We start from the raw sequence: 19,729 nt of genomic DNA, 5'->3' as shown, positions 1-19,729 counted from the left end.
ATTCCGTTTTAAAATTTGGTGGAACTTTCATCCTAAAGATTCGTTTAATCAAACCAAAATGTTTACTAATCGGAACTAAAGATGACATCAACATAAGGAGTGTATTGAAAAGTAGTCTTAAATATTTAACACGTTATTACACACAAACGAGTAAACTTTTGTTGTCGTGTAATCCGAGACCGCTTTGTTTATATGGCAAAAATCGAAATACAAGTCGTTTAGTCGCTGTCATAAAGTTGTTTTCGAAATGTCGCGGAATTATTTGGAAACTAAAAAGAAAATTCTGCACAACTGGTACACCATACCACAAAATAGCAAAAAAAAATAAAACTTTGTCCAGAAAGTGTAAAACGAATCGTCGCAAAATTTGGTAATGAGTGTTCTTTCGAGGATCTCAGCAGAAGTGGACGACAACCCGGACCAAGTAATACCGAAGTGGACCGAAAAGTTGTAAATTTTATTCAGAAGAATAGGTCTGCATATTTTCGTGATTTGGTCAAGATGTTCAAAACCAGTGTTGAGATGGTTCAGCGGATTAAACAGAGACATGGTATAAAGACCTGTAAAAAGCAAAAAGTGGCCAAACAAACACCGGAGCAGCAAGATCGCGCTAAAACACGAGCTCGAAAGCTATATGAACGTGTTTTAAACAATCCCAACCAGTGCATTCTCATGGATGACGAAACATACGTCAAAGAAGATTCCACAACGCTGCCGGTATCTCAATTTTATACCAAATCGATTGGAGAGAGTGTACCATTAGCAGATACGACTGTTGCGATGGAAAAATTCGGCCAAAAGTGCTCGTTTGGCAAGCCATTTGCACGTGTGGCATGCGATCGTCAACTTTTTCCACAAAATGAACTATAAATGCTAAAATTATCTGGTAGAATGATTGAAGAATAGATTACTTCCACTTTTTAGAAAGCATGAGGTTCCTCCTCTATTCTGTATTTGGTATCTGAACATAATATTCTTGCAGTTGCAAGCGTAGAATACCGCACACCAAACGGCCACAATACAAGCAGAGGCACGTAAAAGTTATTCTACAGCATGACAACGCGTGGCCATCCCTTCGTCTGCCTGGGTGCATGGAGGACTGGGTCAAGCATTGGCACATGGGTGTTGTTTCAGCTGGATCATATTTTGAAGGAGATAAAATAAATTTTCAAGCAAATTAAACCCAATTTTGTGTAATTTAAAAATTCCCAGTACTTTCTGATCATAGGGTATATATATTATCACTCCCTCCACCTTCCCGTCTCTTAACCATTTTTGTTTTTTGACACTTATCGTTCGATTGCACACCTAACTCAGTGATATTTTTCTCCTTCTTACACTTCCAAATTCAATGCAGCGCGCTATCGCGTGGTGCGTGTAGTGAAAATATACTTTTTTTAAGCGTGTTTCATCTGCTTCATGAACCTTTGCGCCAGGCGAGGCGAGTTATAATTTGTTTTTTTACATTTCCTCAATTCGTCGGTGTTCTGTAGAAAATGCCAAAACTACTCCAAATCCTCCCAAATAAAATTGTATTTTTTAGAGGATCTAAAAGAAGAGATCTTCAAATATTTTTTCACAGTAATGCTTAAATAGTGGGAGACGTCGTTTTGATCTGTTCGAATAATATGATTAATCATGGTTTATTTCACCATTTCATGAACTACCTATGAATACTACACGAAGCTTCGAAGGAGACTCTATTTCCCAAGCATTGGAATGGGTAAAAAAAAGTCTGTTTAAATAAATCAAAGCTATTTTTTTTAAATGAACGATTTCTCATGATCCAGTTTTTTGAAAAGCACTCTTCAGATTATTGAAATATATTATTGGAAACCCTGCGCACTACTGACAGTTTAGCAGTCAAGACGAGTCATCCTCTGACAATACACTGAACAAAAATTTAATCCAATTACAATCAATTTTTCATTCGAAAATGGTAATGAAAATAAATCTTGTTTTCATTCTATTCAAAATACGGTACAAAATTGATTAAAAGACGAGATCCGAAATAGTCGAAAAACGGTAATGTCACGTTCAAAACAGCGCGTTTGGTAAATCTAATAACGGAAATACAACTTTACCAACAAAAACACATGCCTATCAGTGGTACAGTGAATCCAAGAGCATTCCAGATGTTATAAAGGTTTGTCTCGCCACTCTTGAAAGACTCATACGCAGCACCTTTAACTTGTTCATCAAGTCCGCTTAAAAAACGAAGCCAGAATACTGTCGAATATAATATAGCACTAACTGTTTCAACAGGTCAAGTTGTGAGGACATTCCATTCCAATCCAATCTGTTCACCAATATCCCACCTCAAAACCTCCGTCACACCTCGAGAATAACCGTTCTCGCCGCTCATCACTCCCATAAAATCGTGAACTGATTTGTGGAACTTCTTCACGCCACACATTCAGTGCGGTTGAGCGGTTGGCAGCACAGAAGTAGAGCAAAGCGTTGGGCTCTCCAATGGGCGAGTCGTTGAATTTTTATCGCTTTATTGGCCGTGGAAAGTATGAAAGCCAACGCAACTCCCCCCAGCTCCCAGTGACAGCAGGCGGGACAGTCCAAAAATCCCTTCAATAAAGCGATAAAGCGCTAATAAGGAAAACCTTGTACGGATTTACCGCCGACGATCTCGCCCTGCTACCCGCGGTCGCGAGATGCCCCAAGAAGGAAGCGCTTAAACGATTTCATTTCGTGTGGCGATCGAAAGGTGGCAAACCGGTGGTCGAAAACACGGAGCAACACACGCAACCCGAGGATCGATTATGATCGATCATAAACAACAACAATACGAGAAAGAAAAAAAATCTATTCTTTTCCAAATGTGGCATTCGGTGGGTCGCTCTTCTTTTGGGAAGAGCTGCATGAATGAATGGAGAATGGTGGCCGACAGGGACCCCTCCGCGCGCGATGCAGGCTCGAGTGTCACTTCGGTCAACGCATGCAAGGGTCGATCCAAGGCGAACATATAAATATGAATTGTGGAGAATTTTTATTGCGGCCAATTGAATAAATTATGACGGTGGAAAATGTTAATGAATTCATTTTTGTGTGGCTCGCATCTTGCGTGCACCTTGTTGCGAGTGGCTGGCAGGCTGGTGGCTGGTGGTGATCTGAATGGCTCGATTTCTTGTTTTGTGAAATAAGCCGAAGCAGCTGAAGTTCGAGTTCACGCTGAATGCGTTCACAAATTATGGGAAAAATATTCTACCCATTTTGAATTTCTTCGCTCGCGAGCAAACAAACACTTACTGGGGGCCGCATGTTAGACATGATCGCACTAATGCCATTACCGCATGATTCAGCGCCAGTCAGCACCGCAATAAAGCTTGATATTTTGTGCCCTCCCCCTGCCGTCAAAAATCACCCAAATCATTAGCAGCGATTTCCCGGCGATATTTATGGCTGGTGGAAACTATACTTTTTCTAACACTTCCTGATTACTGGCATCGGATTTGCAAGCGAAACCTTCACACACTTTCCCCCACCGCACCAAACTTCTTCTGCGTCGTCGTCGTCGTCGCCGTTGTAGTTCACAATTAGAACATTATCGTTATTTATCGCACATAATCACCTCGGCGATAAAATTGTCAGCGCAAAAAGCGCGAAAAAAAACTCAAACACTGTCGGCAAATTCAACAATGAAACGACTGCCAATCGACAAGAACTGACAGAGTTGAGGGGGTGAACAGAGGGGGCGCAAAGTCAACATGTGACCGCATGCAATACGATCATTAGCAAGTCGACATTGGCGGAGTTTTGTTTGGCAGGGATCATTCCCGGGGACGGGTTGCTGTAGCCCAGGTGCGTGTGGAAGAAGATTATCACAGAACCAGGTGCTTTCTCTAGTGGAGAAAGAGGTACCATAATTCGAACGAAAATGGTGCGAAGGTTGTGCTTGTTCTTTCTTTAATTTGTTCTTAAAAAAAGTGGATCACTGGTCTAGCGCGTAATTTTTCGTGGGACTTTCCCGTACCTGACCCGACCCAGTTGCGTGAGTGATCTCCGAGCGCCGCCGGAAACCACACCAGGTCCCATTTCAACACGTCAAATAACCGAAGGTACCAATCAAGCATTCAGCATTTCACGCCATCAACGCTCTGGGTGGCAGTGACCTATCAGCGTTTCCTCCCGTAACCGATAATTTCTGAGCTTCTAATTTGGACAGGCTGAACCACACCTGAGTGACGAGGGAATTTGGCAAGAGAAAGATAGCCGTTTTTACCACTTCTCGCAAGGGTTTGATTGCGTGTGGTCACGGCGCACTTGTTCGAGTCCGATTGGGTATGTGTGTGACCGCTGGCTACGGGCCAGAAGAAGTGATAAATATGAGCACATTTCTCCTCTTCATTCCTCATACCGAAACACACATGGCGAGAGGAAGATAGAGAAAAGAATAATTCCATATTTTTACGACCTGCCGCTCGTTCCGAACAACTCGGAACGAGATTTCTTGCCTTCTCTGCCCCCTATTGTCACTGCATCGGTGGGAGACCGAGAGGAGTCATTCTGGCTGCGGGTCTCCGAACCTGTGCGACAATATTTATCCTCTGGCCAAACTCCCTGGTCGAACCGAGCAGCGTGCGTTCGGTCCCCCCGCTGGGTGTCAAGGTGTTTGTTGTAGCAATAAAAACCGTTCCACAAATGACTTTGGCTTTCGGTGCCCACCTCGGGGAACCCGGGGCAAACAAGCTGAAATCGAACTCGAACCAGCAGCAGCAGCAACAACAACGCCGCACAACAACGAAAAAAATAAATAATAATTAATTGAAAAATTCCAAATCCTACCGATAATAAGATTACACTCGGATATCCCATTTTGTCGTGAGCAGCAGCACACACAGAGAGGGAGATAGGTAAGCCACCTCCAGCGCGTTAAACCCATGGTTCAGTCCAGAGCGATGAAGATTCGGCGAAGGCAAACAAATGAGCGTAGTTATTCTTGTATTTGTATGTTTATATTGAAATGTCAAAATAATCATTTTTCTTGCACTGTTCACGGCTCTTGTGTCGCTTGTGAGAGACGATGCTCAGCCAGCTTCCAGAACTGGTGTGCGCGCTTTTGTGTGTGGATATCATCCGTTTGGCATTAGTGTGAAAAAAAAGTAACGAAAGAAAATAAAAACATTGATGGAGTTGAAGGGCACAAGGGTACAGCTTAAACATGTGTTTATTTATGATGGGAATACACCTTTTCAGTTGATTGTGTAATTAATCTAATCCAGTTTGTTCGGGGGAGCTTGTTGTTGGCGACCCACTGCCGCTACGCAAGGAGATGTATTTTGGTATCCATTATTGCGTTCAGTGGTAAAGTGAGATGTGAGCGTGCATCTACTAAGTGCAAATCGAACCAACAAGTTTCGTGGATTACGATCGCGATAGATGTTTGCCATTAAGAATGGTTTAAATTCATTCGTTAAACTTCCACCTTTAAATAATAAAAACATTGAAACATTTTTTTATTAGATTTGAGAGCTTTTTCAATCCACTATGTCCGCAATTTTCGCAAATAGTAGTTTTAACATAATCGACATACAGTATGTAAAAAAGTATATGAAAATGGTGTATTTGTGTTATATTTTTTTAGAACCCTAAACGGGGGGCAAATTGATAACGATTTTCAGAAAAATGTGAATATTTCCGAAATGTTTTGTTTAATCTATGCCCAATTATTTTTGAAATCAGTTCTGGTGCCAAGGATACAAAACGCTATGAAACATTTAGTTGAAACAAAATTTTTGGCAGAAAATTTCAAAACATACCTTTGGGGTGAAATTGATCAATCTATTTTTTCATTATTTTATTGTGTAATATGCACGAGAAAGAATAGAAATTTGGTAATATAAATGATATTTCAAGGATTTTAGGATGCCAAATCAGATTTAATTCACCTAAAGGTGTAGTCGCGCCTTTCCCATATCTCAATCTAAAGTTTGGACTGCAGGTCAACCGGAGACCGTCCGGGTTATCCTAATTTGGAATCCTTAAAATGGTCACCAATGAGCTTGTTTTGACTAACCATGAAGTTCCATTTGTCGCATGATTTTGTTCTGGTCATAAAGTAGTCACTCCCTTCGGAAACCTGATCAGAACATATCCGGGTTAGGTCAATGAGATCACGTATGCTTGAATTCATCACAAATAAGCTAGTTTTGAAAGTTTTTTTTTTGGTGTTTTTTTTTTGTAAAAAAGGTTTTTCTCACTTGTTTCAATAGTAATTGTATTTGTAATAGTAGTTGTAACTGATTACTGTTTCAACTCCTAAAGAATCAGTTGAGTGTGAATTAATATTTTTAGCGTTTATTAGTATCATTCCGATGTGTTGAAAATATGTTTCTTTATGATGCTTAATTTTTTTATGCAATTTATTGAGCGATTAGTTGAGAACCACTGACGGTAAGAACTTACAGATTATAATTGAACGTGTCATGAATGAAACATTTAAAATTTAGTTCAATAATATCTTTCAAACATCAGTTTTTTTTTCATTACAAACATTTGATCATTTTCACCCTGGTGATCAATCTGCCCCCGGATGACGGTACTTATCATTTTCTGATTGAATGTGCTAGAAATTGAGGTCGTGAGAAATTGAAAACGGAAGCAAAACATGCAAAAAGTAATTGATTCACCTAAATATATCCAAATATGCTCAGTACCATTTTGTTGTGTACTACGCCGTTCCTGTCAGTTTGTCAAATGTAAACATTGCATAGAGTTGTTATTCCCTTGTTTGGGATGTTTCGTGATCAACATTGGTGTAGTTTTGCTGTTTAAACACTCCCAAATTTCCCCAAGTGTCCCAAAACTGATAATTTAACAGCATGCCACCGGTAAAAGCTTCCTCCAAATTGCTGATATCGTCCGACTGAACAAAGATACTATTGATAAAATAGTTCAAAAGTTTAAGAAGAGTGGTTCTTTGATTCCTAACAATCTGATCAGGACGTTCATCACAGAAAAACTTCTCAAATTGCCTGGGCTATCGTATCAAAAGTTAATCAAAATCTAAAAATTCAAAACGAAAAGAAATTGTGTTTTGCATCCATGTGACCCCTTAAACAAGTGAAACCGACTTCATGATCAATGTTTTAAGGGTTAAGTGGCTATGGCTATCGGAGAAAAACATTAGGAAACGGCTGAAGTGGGCACAAGATCACATTAATTGGACAATTGAGGACTGGACGAAGATAATTTAGTCAGATGAGACTAAAATAGTATACAACAGGTCAATAGCGACAATCCAGCAAAAGTCTGAAAAGCAATTGACAACATTGGAATATAATTGCAATATCATTTCCAAGCGATTACATGCATCAGGAATGATTGGTTTACTTATGATTTGAAGGCAAGGGACGTTGAATGTATTTTTTTTTTCGTCTGTGAACAACTGTTCCAGCGGCAAAAAAAACTAGTGTTTTTTTCATCACATCGTGACGGGTAATGAAAATGAATTCATTACAACAACCCGAAGATGAAAAACCATTGGGTATGCCCGGTCAAGCTTCTACGACGTAAACTCGGCCAAACATTCACGGTTCAGAAGTTATTCTGTGCATTGAGTGGGAGAAGGTCGATATTATTTATTATGATCCATTGAAACCGAAAGAGATCATTACTAAGGAATGATATCGAATTTTATCGAAGAGGAAGTCGAGCACTGGGGAAAAAACGGCCACAATGCGATCAGAGGCACCCCAAAGTTATTCTATAGCATGACAACGCTCGACCTCACGTTGCCAAATCCGTTGAAACCTACTTAGAAACACTCGAATGGAAAATTCTACTTCCCCAGGTATATTTTTAGAGTACCTGACGACGTAGGTCTGGTTGATCAGCAGTTCCTTTCATATTAAAACTATTAAAAATGGCTTGATTTGTGGGTAGTGGATAACGTATCGTTACTTTCTCCGTAACTTTTTCTGTAACGGTATCCAAGATCTGCCAGAGAAATATAGCTAGCGATTGGCAGTATTTTGAGTAATTTATTTGTAACGATTGTTTCCCAATAAAGTTGAATTTTCATTTTAAAAAAACGAGAACTTCGTTGCACAGCTAATTTTGGGTGTACAACTTAATTCGTTCCATTTCCACTTGATGTTCTCAATAGTCGTGGTATCTGCTAATCAAATATTGTTTACAAGACATTGAGATTTGCACAACAAGCTCAATTTTTACTTCGTTGAATATGTCGATTTTCGTTGCAAATAAGCACCATTTGCGGGAGGTTTTGATTTTCTGTTTCCATTGGATGAAAAATGCAACTGAAGCGCATCAAATGCTTTTCGAAGATTATGGAAATGGTTTGAACGATATAAAAGTGTTGACATGGCAAGGCAACAAAAAGAGTCGGAGAAATAACGTGATCAAGATTCGTGAGAAACGCAAGCAGAGCTTACAGAATCATTGGAAGTAACTCAACAAGCTATTTTTAACTACTCAAAGACCCAGGAAACACCCAAAAGCATGGAAATGATGGTTCATATGAATTGAGTGAGAGATGTCGAACGGCAATTCTGCTTGTGGGAAATGTTGCTTGAACGGCACAAAAGGAAGCTTTTTTTTTGCATCGAATCGATACTGGGGACGGAAAATTGATTCACTACGATAATCCAAAACGCAAAAGATCGTATGTAAAAACTAGTCAACCAGGAACATTGTGCCAAAATAATGCTCTGTATTTAGTGGGATCAAAATTATGTGTGCTATAAACTGCTAAAACCTGGTCAAATGATCAATGGAGACTTCTACACCCAACATATGATCCATTTAAAGTGTGCTATTACGTCCAGATTATGCGACCAGACACGAGTCGATAATATTGCATCATGACAACGCTCGGCCTCATGTTGCTGTCCGAATTTAAAGAAAAGCTTTCTTTCGCAACGGAATCCCTAAATTGCCAGAAAGATGAGAAAAAGTATTGGCTATCGATTGCCTTTGAATAATGTAATAATTAATTTAATTATTCTAATAGATGTGTTCTTCATGCAAAAAAAAAAACCGGAAAGCATTGAGTTGCACACCATATAAATACGATAAATTCGCCTTCATCTAACATTTCATTTATCAGACGACCTTGCAAGGTTTCCAAATAGCTCAAAAAAACCACACAAATCGGAATATCTCATGTTGTTATACCGTATGACAAACTCGCCGTTGAATATGTATACTCCCCCCATCCAAACCAGTCATCGCTAAATCGCTCCCAACACTTCCAGAGAGATTCGACTAATATTATGCACTATTATGGGGGCTTCCATCATGTCCTAATCTTCCGAAATCCGACATCTCTCACCTTCGCAACTACCAACAACGAAGAAAAACAACACAGCGAATCCCGCCTGCAGCAATTGTTTTGTCCAACATTTCAATTAGCATAATGTCAACGCGCTTCTTCAGCGGACGCGCTGAAATCGGACACCACCGTGTCTCCTCTTCCCATCTGTTAGTTGTTGTTGTTGGTCCACGGTGCTGACAACAGCCAGAATAATCTCAATTAATTAAATCGAGATAAAACCGTTGCCCTACCGTCCCCCAATCGATAGTCCACCGCGACAGACCACGGACCGGAGCGTCGGGGGCCATAAATCGCTCGCTGTTTTCGGTAAGCAAATACACCCCGGTTGGCTCAATCCCAATAAAATCTGCCGGATTAGATCATAAAAATTTGATACTGATCCCTGCGCTACACTGCAAACGTCATCGCTGAGAAAAGTTGCCTTTTCCAGGGGATGCTGTTGCTGATGCTGCTTCGGCTGCAGCTCTGGGCAAGGTGAGCCTAATCCGGCGCGACAATCGCGATGAATAGATCTGATTTATGGCCTATTCAACATTTGTGTTTTTTTTTGTTTTTTTTTCTCCCCTGTCATCCGATGATTGCCATTTAATTGCGAAGAAGCAAACGAGATTGAGAAGCCCTCGGTGCGCAGGGTACTTCTCATGCCTCAGGAATGATTGACAGATTAGCGTTCGCCGCTGTCAGCCTGAATAGAAGCATAATAGCGACTGTCAAGTCGCTACTTGTTTCCCGCATTGGTGATGGAAGAAAAAAAAGGGCGAGGTGTGCCATCTTTCTCACCTTTCTAATGTTTCACTTTGAACCTAAACACCACCACCAGAACGGAACCGGGACGTCTTCTTCTTCTGCTGGTGGTGGTGATAGCGTTCCCGGGCCATAGGAAAAACAATTGGCCCAATTCTCACATCTAACCTCAAATTAAGCACTTATCGATTTGACACTTTGACTTATTCAATTTAATTCAATTTTCGAGTCGACCCGGGTCGTTGTTTCGCGCTGAGCCGCAATTGTTTTGTGCTTTGGTTTCCGCTGCGGATGAGCGGCAGCCGGAAAGCGTCTCAGGGAATTTAGAACGAGCGCGCCATAAGGGCTATCCTCGAGTGTGATTCCGCCGAGCCAGACAGAGGCTGTCTCATTGCTGTCAGTTCAATTTTCTTGCTGCGGTTTGCCGTTTTGACAGCTGGCGTAATTGAAAAAGCTCCACTTGGGAGGGCTTCGCACAATCGCGGTGGCGGAGTTTCCGGAGAGTTTGATAAAACATGGATTCTACCGTGCGCGCAATTTCGTTGTCTCAATACGATCATTTTCGCTTCCCACAGTTCCCAAACCAGGTGAACGATTTGACTTCGTTTGCCACTTGCATCAGCTGTGTGCGCGGGGATTAGCATATTTCCACAATTTACACGTGTTAATCGCACCCTAATATGCCGAGTCACACTCTCCCGATTGACAAACGGCGTAACCTGAGGTCCGATCGATCAGCTCCGATGAATGAACGCGGAACGCGTTGGATCGCACCAAGTCGATAACGAATGTCGAAATTTGAACCTACAACCCCTCTCACGATTGAGTTATGATTCATCTGTGGGGACCCCACAGCTATTCGAAGCGCGCACGCACGCACACACACACATGAGCAAAGTAAAAAATCTCCAGTTTCAGCTTACCGGTGACCCAAAGCAACCACGTAGACTCCGCAGCTACAAAGCTCTCGTGTCAAATAACCGAAACGTTCAGCATTAGAGAAATATGACAGACGTCGGAATAAAATTTCACATTATCGATTCACAAGTAGTAAATTATGCAAATGGCGATACGATTGGGGATCAGCTTCCAGCAGTGGACGACTGTGGGGCTTTGGACCAAAAATGCCAGCAACCGGGCAGATCAGGGTCGTGTTATTATCTCTGATTAATTTGTACATTCATTCATTCCCCACGGGCGAAACGACGATAGGAAAGGAAACGTTTTGTTTATTGAATTTTCGACGAGTGGATGTCAATCAATTGGCTTAAACCCGTTTGAATCGATCCTCGGCTGGGAAAGCAAAGGCTCGAGAGCACTCGGCTAGGCTAGCACCACAGCTCGAATGAGTGCTGACAATGCGCTGAACCGGCCGAAGATCTACCGTTTGAGAGAGATCATAAATTATCTTTATCGCCTGCGATGACCTATGAAACTGTCAATACCTTTCGGACAAAGCTGTCTCGCCCGAGAGAGGCAGGCATGTTCGTACACCGAGAACACCGAGAAATAGTCACGCAACCGGGACCTACTGGGGCCTTGTTGTCATACCAGAGCCACAAGGAACCCCTGCCGGTACGATCCGCAGTTAAGGACGAGCGACACAAAGACCACTTTATTATCCTTGAACATACAAACAAGTTCTACACAGCATTTTTTCCACTCCATTCTCAACATGCTGGTCCGCATGCTTGCCGCACTAGGGCGGGCAGCCATAGCAGCACGAAACCGATGTGGCCATTCAGAACCGGCAGGTTACCGCTCACTCTCTCTCTCTCACACACAAACACACTTTGTTTTGCATTGACTTCGCCAGTCCCGTTTGCATCTCCTGGGCGATCCACACAGAGAGCTGCAGGAGGTCCTTCGGTGTTGGTGTTGTCCGCTTGTGGTGTTGTTCAGGGTCTCGGAATGCCTCGACACTCACGTGAGACGAATCGTAAAAATTAACACTTTCCAGCGCTAATGGTAATTATTTATCGACGCGATATCAATTGCCGGTGGACTGGGACTGGGTGTTGAGGTTCGTCACTTGCGGCTGCCCACTCAGAGTTTCTCCTCGGCCCTGCTTTTGAAGTTACAAGGGGCCAGTTACGGGGCCCGCTTTTGAAACAATATTAGTGAATGGGGATGCCTGCGAAAATCTGAACTTCAAGCGACAATGACGATTTTCACATCTCACTAAAATAGTTTAAGTGTAACTATCCCCGATTTTGAAATAATGTTCTAACCGAATTGAATTTTTCATCCGGAATGATTCGAAAGAAAATTAGATAATGATTTTAAAAACGCCAAACAACGCTGCACTGAAACTTCAACCTTCAACCTTCGATTAACTTTTATAGCGTTTTTGAAGTCATTCTTAAATGATCTACAAGATAAGAAGTGAAGATATCTAACCGTTTAACCATTGCAATGATTTAAAATTAACTTTTCTTTTGCGCTAGTCTGTTCAAAATAATATCTTTCAATTGTCGGTTTAGTATTGGAACTGTCCGAACGTTAAATTCGCCGAAAATATATCACAGTTCAACTATATTCAATGAAGGAAATTTGAAATAAATTCGTTTTGTATCGACATGTGGAATGAGTGTTGGCGAGGAAACATTTCCGTATAATCTTGGACCAGAATTGGTGTTTACACGCAGAGCCTTACAAAATTACTCCCATTGACAAATTGTTGTTCAATAATGAACCTACTACATTTCATGTCACGCCTTATTCACCCTTACTATATTACTTACTATATAGTGGGAGAAATTCCTTTAAGAGCACCTAGGTTTTTACACCATATTTTTTTGTAAAGCCAAAGCCAAACCATTCCGATTATGAAGTTTTCGTAAGTGTGTTGTGTAGTAAATAAATTGTTTTCACTACCAATAGTGTCTCTATATTTTTTGGAATAATTTTTTTTCCAGTTCACATCTTAGTATTCACCCAACCTTAATGGCAATATCTTGAACCACCTGTCAAATCATCAAAATTTAATTGTATGTGGGGTGCAGCCATGCCATAATCAGTTTGGTGGTGTAGTGTTTCGGACGATTTTTAAACACGATGCCGAAAGGTTCGAAAAGTTGTCAAACGAAACTGAGTGAAGGTTAATCAGCGAATTGAAGGATATCGGAAATAGTGGTATGAAATGTTCTCAAGGAAGGCCCCAAATATGGAATACGGAAGGAAAATGAAGGAAGATTTCAACCCGGGACCGGAACCGCATTATACAGCTTGGAGAAACTGGAAAGCTTAATTCCTCGGGAATAAAGCAAAAACTTGACCTTCTCATTTCAAAAAGACGTGTATCTCATATTTTACGAGGATCTGAACAGTTGGTTTACACTAAGAAGACGAAGAAACCTAACCATATCTCAAGGCACTTACAGGCGAGATTGGAATTTGCGAAACATTACTTGAACTGGAAAGCAGCGTGGGATGAGGGGATTTTTCCCGATGAAAAGAAGATCAATCTTGGTGGTCCTGACTGCTACTCGTATTATTGGCATGGTCTTCGAAAAAAATCATCAGGTGAAAAAGAACAGGATCTTTGGAAGAGGCAGTCTCATGGTATGGACCGCTTTCTCAAGAAGAAGAAAGACGCCTATATTTAGCAACAATTCCGACAAGAATGAATTCGGAAAACTATTTGAAGCTGCTGGGCAGTGTACCGATACCGTTTACCAAAAACGAAATGGGGGACAGCTTCTTCTTCCAGCAAAATAATGCAGCCATTCACGTCAGCAAGAAGTCTTTGTCATAGTTTCCGAGAGAAATATTCAGGTTTTGGACTGGCCAGCTCGTAGCCCGGACTTAAACCCTATTGAGACGCTTTGTGGCATTCTGGCAAGGCAAGTTCACAGTAGAGGACGACAATTTGGAACAGTTCGTCAGCTGCAGATATGTGTTAGAGATGAGTAGAATGAAATTCCACAAAGAATGCTGGATAATCTGATTGATTCAATGCCAAACAGAACTCATGAAACGATTCCGAAAAATGAAAAACCAACGAAATATTGAATATATCAGTTCCTTATTCAAATATATTTTTGGGAATAAACTATGAGGTGCTCTTATGAGAATTTCTACTCCAAAAATGTGCTTTGACATTCTAAAATAACTGTTGACAATTGGATTGGGACATTCAATAGTGAAATTTACTTGATATTTAAAGCTTATATTTTAAAGTTTATATTTTAAAAATCTAATTTATAGCACCCAAACAGTTGAAATATATGGGTGCGCTTATAGGAATTTCACGCGCTGTATATTGCAGCTCTTTTTTCACGCTCGATAATAAAAATAACGCTTCTCCTTTGTGTATGCACCTCATATTAATCAAATGAAAATTTCGCTGTTGTATTCAAAACCTGCTCACTGAAACAAATAAAAACGGCGAGGAAGCAATTTCTGGCGATGTAGTCACATTTACTACTACATCTACACAACTAAAAGTCCTTCTACACAATTTGAGCAGACGATCCGGGACAATCCGTTTTGGTGGAACGCAACGGATGAAACTTTCAATTGAATAGTGAGCTTATTTTTGCATGCAAAATGGAACACTTTGACGATGATAACGAATATAGTTCATTCGAGCCGATCAATATTTCAGTTAACGTAGAGAATAAACCGATTCCATTTCACCACATACTCTAGAATGAATCAATCGAAAACGACCCAGGCTTAAACGAAAGTAAAAGGTCAAACAATAGTTTTCGTTTCTTAGTTTCGTAAAGGATTAGCACCGGCAATAATAATTTTTGGGGCAGGATCGAGATTTCCAACGGATGTAGAACAATTTAGAAGGCCCTTTGGATCGGCTAATAATTTGAATTAATTTATTTGACACTTCTGTTTACTTTGGCGGTTCAATTGGGATTGAGTTGCTTTATTAGACATGACTGATTATTTGCCTAGTCGATTTCAAAATCTAATTTAATCTTGTTCTTGTTCGAGCTATTATATAGCTGCCTATTCAAAACTGACCAATACACCAATACACTAACCTCTTCAGTTTTATTATTTCAGTGTTTGAATGTTAATATCCCTATGGCTAAGGTTGTTTATACTGACAACTGTCACATAATGTTTGTGCAAGTGATGGTTAGTCAATTAAAAATGCTTCCATTCAAATACCAATCCAAGGGACAGAAAAACCAGATGAAAAATATGGATAAAGGCATCATAAAACGGTTCAGCGAGCAACCATTGAAATAAATTCATTTCAAAATCAAACTTAAACTTAAATTCATAATTATCATATTATTCAGGTCCGAAAACCATGAATGCACTTCAACTCGTGGTTTTGAAGTACTTTTCATATCACTCAGTCCAGTTGCTTAACTTTCACACACTGCCGTTCTACGCATAGTTGTCCCATGTTCCAAAATCGGCAACTGAGAAAAACGTCATCAAAATTTTCTACCATATTTGGCTACCAGAAGCTTAAAGCATTTCAGTTTAGCAATTCACTGGGTTTTTTATAATCAGAAAACTATTGTTTAATGAAATGTGAACAGATCCCCTCATTTTAATCAATCAATCTTGGCAACAGATTTTAAAACCCATGGGGGGACAGTTATGCCTAGAATTTCAACATGGGACAATTGAACTTGATGTTGTTTTTTTTATATACTGGGAAAAAACAATAAGTTTTTTTTGTGTTTTTCCGAAAGATTATGCATAAAAACATCGTTTTATGAAAAAGGGAGTGATCTGCAACACCTTTGCAGAATATAAATCTAATTGTTATTAGGCATTCGATAACAAGATGCACAAGGTTTTATTTGTTTGAGAATTAGTTCGTTCTTTCGAATCAGAAATGAGTGCAATAGCCTTACTGAAAGCGCGACATGAAATTCTTGTACTTGAACCGATTTATTTATTATGGATCTACAAAACATACATGGGGGGGACAGTTAGAATATCAACAAACTGGGAACAAACAATAACTTTTTATGTGTTTTTCCGGAAGATTAGGCATGAAAACATCGTTTACGAAGAAAAGAGAAAATTGTAAAACAGCTATGCGTAGAACGGCAGCACAGTACGTTAAAGAATTTTGAAAAAAGACTATTCAACTCACTGAAATGTGAAACTAATAAATCAGGATAACTGTAGACCGTCATTGATATTTATTAATCAACGTCAGCAAATTCGCCACAAACCATCAGTAAGAATCAGATCAGTTGAAAATAGTGAAATTAAAGTTGAGAACATCCCAGCAAACATTAAATCGTATAAATTTTACACAAGCTAAGTTGCATATAAATTCGTATCAAATTACAACCGCATGCAATTCAAAGGATGCATCATGTGTATCTGATATCGTATATAATACAAAAACACTGTTTTCAATATAATTAATGGATCAAGTCGTATATCGGTATAACAATCATCCTAATATCGCGATATGCTGGGTAAAATAAGTAAATTCTATTCTTTTTCTATCATTGTCAGGTCAAATCGCATATCAGTGTGACAAGCATCGTATATCGTTATAAACGGCTTTACATTCAAATAGAATATGACATATTCGTATATCGCCTCCTCTTTTTCATGTATTGCATGTGCATGTTTTGCATATGTCACCCAAATGTGGCTTAGATGTATGTATACCGTCTCCAATTCTACCATTTAATGTTTGCTGGGATGGTATCGTTTCAGTAAATTTTGATTGGAACTGTGAAATTATCATCATTTTTGCGTCGAAATATGTTTTCAATTTGTTGCAATAACATGTATTGCAACAAATTGAAAACATATTACATTGAATCAATAAAACCCATGACCTAATAACGGATAACATTAGTTATTGAATCAGTGTGAGTGGAAGAAATTTCGTTAGCTTTATAATAAAATAAAATTTGAGAATGTAATCAGAGAAGAGTCCACATTTCTGTGAACTTATTGTCATTTTTGCACCAATGAATCTTTCCAGTTTTTTGCAGGAACTACATAACAACGGTGAGTGCAAAATTCTAATTATTCGTTGTGAGATCAATGGAAGCTTCGCTTCTCGACAACCAGTAGCTGCAAATTCACCAATGATCGCATTTTAATCGCAATGACTGAAATCATTCCTTAATAATGCAATATATCTCGGTAAACGATCGAGCATCGACTCTCGTAAATCATCATTAACCGACCCCAACTTCTTAATATGCATTCTTACCCCATTTCCGTTTGATGCATGGCAATTAAAAGACCTTCAAAGCAGCTGTTCAAGACACACAAGCGCAACGCATATGATGTGCATGATGTTCTACTTTATTACAGCCCGCGTTTGATTAGAGCACAAGGGCTCCGGGGCGTATTGATTTTGGCAGCTGTTTGTTTACACAGAGCTAAACTGTGTGTATGCACAGCCAGCCTATTTTCCACTTCTTCGTCGTCCCACAAAGCTTCCTTAACTTGAGAGACATTCTGGGTCGTTAATTAAAAGCCCTTTTCAGAGAAAAGAAAAGTCACACAAAACCGCAAAACGGAGGAAGGCACGCATACACCGCAAACAATAAACACACAACACAAAACACGAGAACCTCTGGACCTGGGCAGAAACATGATTTATTTATGCCTCCGGTTGCGTCGCAGCCAAACTCTTCTCCAGGTATCGTGTGGACAATGGCCCGGGGAAAAGGGGAAGTTGACAGGGAACCCAGCGATCTATTCCTTGGTGGAAGACACTCACTGGTGGCACTGGCAATCGCAGTCATTTAAGCCTCGTAACCCCTGCCAAACACAAACACAGACTAGACAGAAAACACTTTTTAATTTTCCATTCAACTTTTGACAGTTATTGTGTAAAATAAGGCGTTCCTTCGACTGCGGCGACACTTGGGAAGTCCTCATCTGCGCGCGCGTCTTTCGAGTGCTGCAACGGCGGGAACGGAAAGGATGTTTTTTTTCGGTGATTCCGTGTTGCCCCCATTAATGGAAAGGGGTTTAATTTGGGTAAACAATTATGGCGGTGCTTTCATTTTATTTTCACTCCTGCGGTGACATTTCCGATCAAGGAAGCATCGATCTTTCTCACCGAAAGTCCCACCCTCCACTGGAAAACGGGGACTATTATTAACCCTTTTCTGATTTTTTTTGCTGCGACCGATTCCCTGTTCGATGGTAACTTTAGTACGCTGTTGTGTGACAGCACCCATTTTCACCCCGTCCGGCTGGGTGGCAAAGATATGGAAAACCGATTTGAAGCGCCCGGATATCGCCCACGTGGGTGTTTGTATGGAGACGACAGGCAGAGTGGGTAATAAAATGCATCAAAACGATGGACGACGTAATTTAAACTGACAAACGACATGCTGGATTTATACGCGAGCATGAATGGCGGCCCGCACAGCTGCTGGCGGCCACGGGACGACTACAGGAGGCGAAATGTTTGGCTGCGAGCACGTACACATTTTGACAGCTTTGGTGGTCTCCATTTTTTATGCCACCACCACCACCCCAAAAGGGGTGCGCGAGCACACATGTGTCCAAATTCCCACCGGAGAAAACGGGAATTCCCGCGCGTTCGCGAAACGTCGCACCGCGAGAAACTAAAACAAATAATTGAAAATCAAACCGGGGGGAAGGCCGACAATGTACTAAATTTTAAAATTGAAAAAAAGAAGCGTCCCGGAAAACGCCGAAACCGAGGGCCATAAATTCTGGAGACTGATCTCCCTCTCCCGCCCTTTCGAAACATGGCGGATGGGAAAACAATAAAACAAGCGCCCTAATGGGTTGTCATTCGTTGTTCGGGGGTTTCGATTTTTTTGTTCCAAGCGTTCGATGTGCACGAGGACGGTGGTCAACAATTTAGTGGCCATCGATTTTTGCTTAAAACCGGGTAAATCTAGATGTCAAACTGAAATTTCCTCATAAGTCTGCTTGTTTGCAATGTTTGCAGAAACAACTGAAGAAATTGAGGAAAAACTCAAAGGAACTTGTAAAGACTGACAGGGAACAAGAACAGCTTACCTCATAGTTAACCATCAGTGAGAAGGAAATGTCGAAAAAATGTTTATTATATTTCACTCACTGCTGATTTTGAACAAGCAAACAGTTTCATAACAAACACCATGATCCCCCACTTCGGGCGCGCGGCAAGCGCAAGAAAGTGGTTGCCGCATTACCGCAAAAATTGCGTCTCAATGGGGCTGAACATAAAAAAAACTGTTATATCAAAAAGCGAGAACTAATTGATTTGCCCACCTCCGATCCTGCTCCGGCCCAATGGCGTTTGATTGAAAACATAATACAGCCAAGCCAAGCCGAGGTGTGCAAGTTTCTATCGGTGGGAGCCTGGGGCCCGGATCGTACAATCGATCGTTAATTGCCCCCGAGTTTTCTGTGCTGGAAGGAGAGCGAAAAAAGGGTGAGCTTATGGGGCTACCGCCTCGACATCGATGACAGCTGTATTCAATAATAGCTGCCAACTACTTTCGATTTTTTTTCTCTCAGCTGCGCTGCCTTATTTTTTCGATCGCCATCGATCGATACACACTCGTGATGGCTCAATTTTCTGCTGAATCACGTGGGAAGCTGGCCGCTGCCACGCGGATGTCGCAGCAGACCTCCGTGAAGGCTTTCTTCTTGTGTGATTGCTCCCTCCCCGAAACAAGAACCGGGGGGGAAGGAAAGTACAACCTCCGTAATTTAACGAAAATTATACACTGACTAATG

General features: G+C 40.7%; 1 protein-coding gene across 2 annotated transcripts in view; it reads right to left on the bottom strand.

The window, feature by feature from the left end:
* LOC129778003 (T-box protein H15-like) overlaps nucleotides 1-19,729 on the bottom strand; it is a 79,821-nt gene that overhangs the window by 41,980 nt on the left and 18,112 nt on the right. The window lies entirely within an intron of this gene.

This window comes from Toxorhynchites rutilus, chromosome 3 (genome assembly GCF_029784135.1).
Source record: "Toxorhynchites rutilus septentrionalis strain SRP chromosome 3, ASM2978413v1, whole genome shotgun sequence".
NCBI lineage: Eukaryota > Metazoa > Arthropoda > Insecta > Diptera > Culicidae > Toxorhynchites > Toxorhynchites rutilus.
This window is presented reverse-complemented; position numbering and strand designations above follow the sequence as displayed.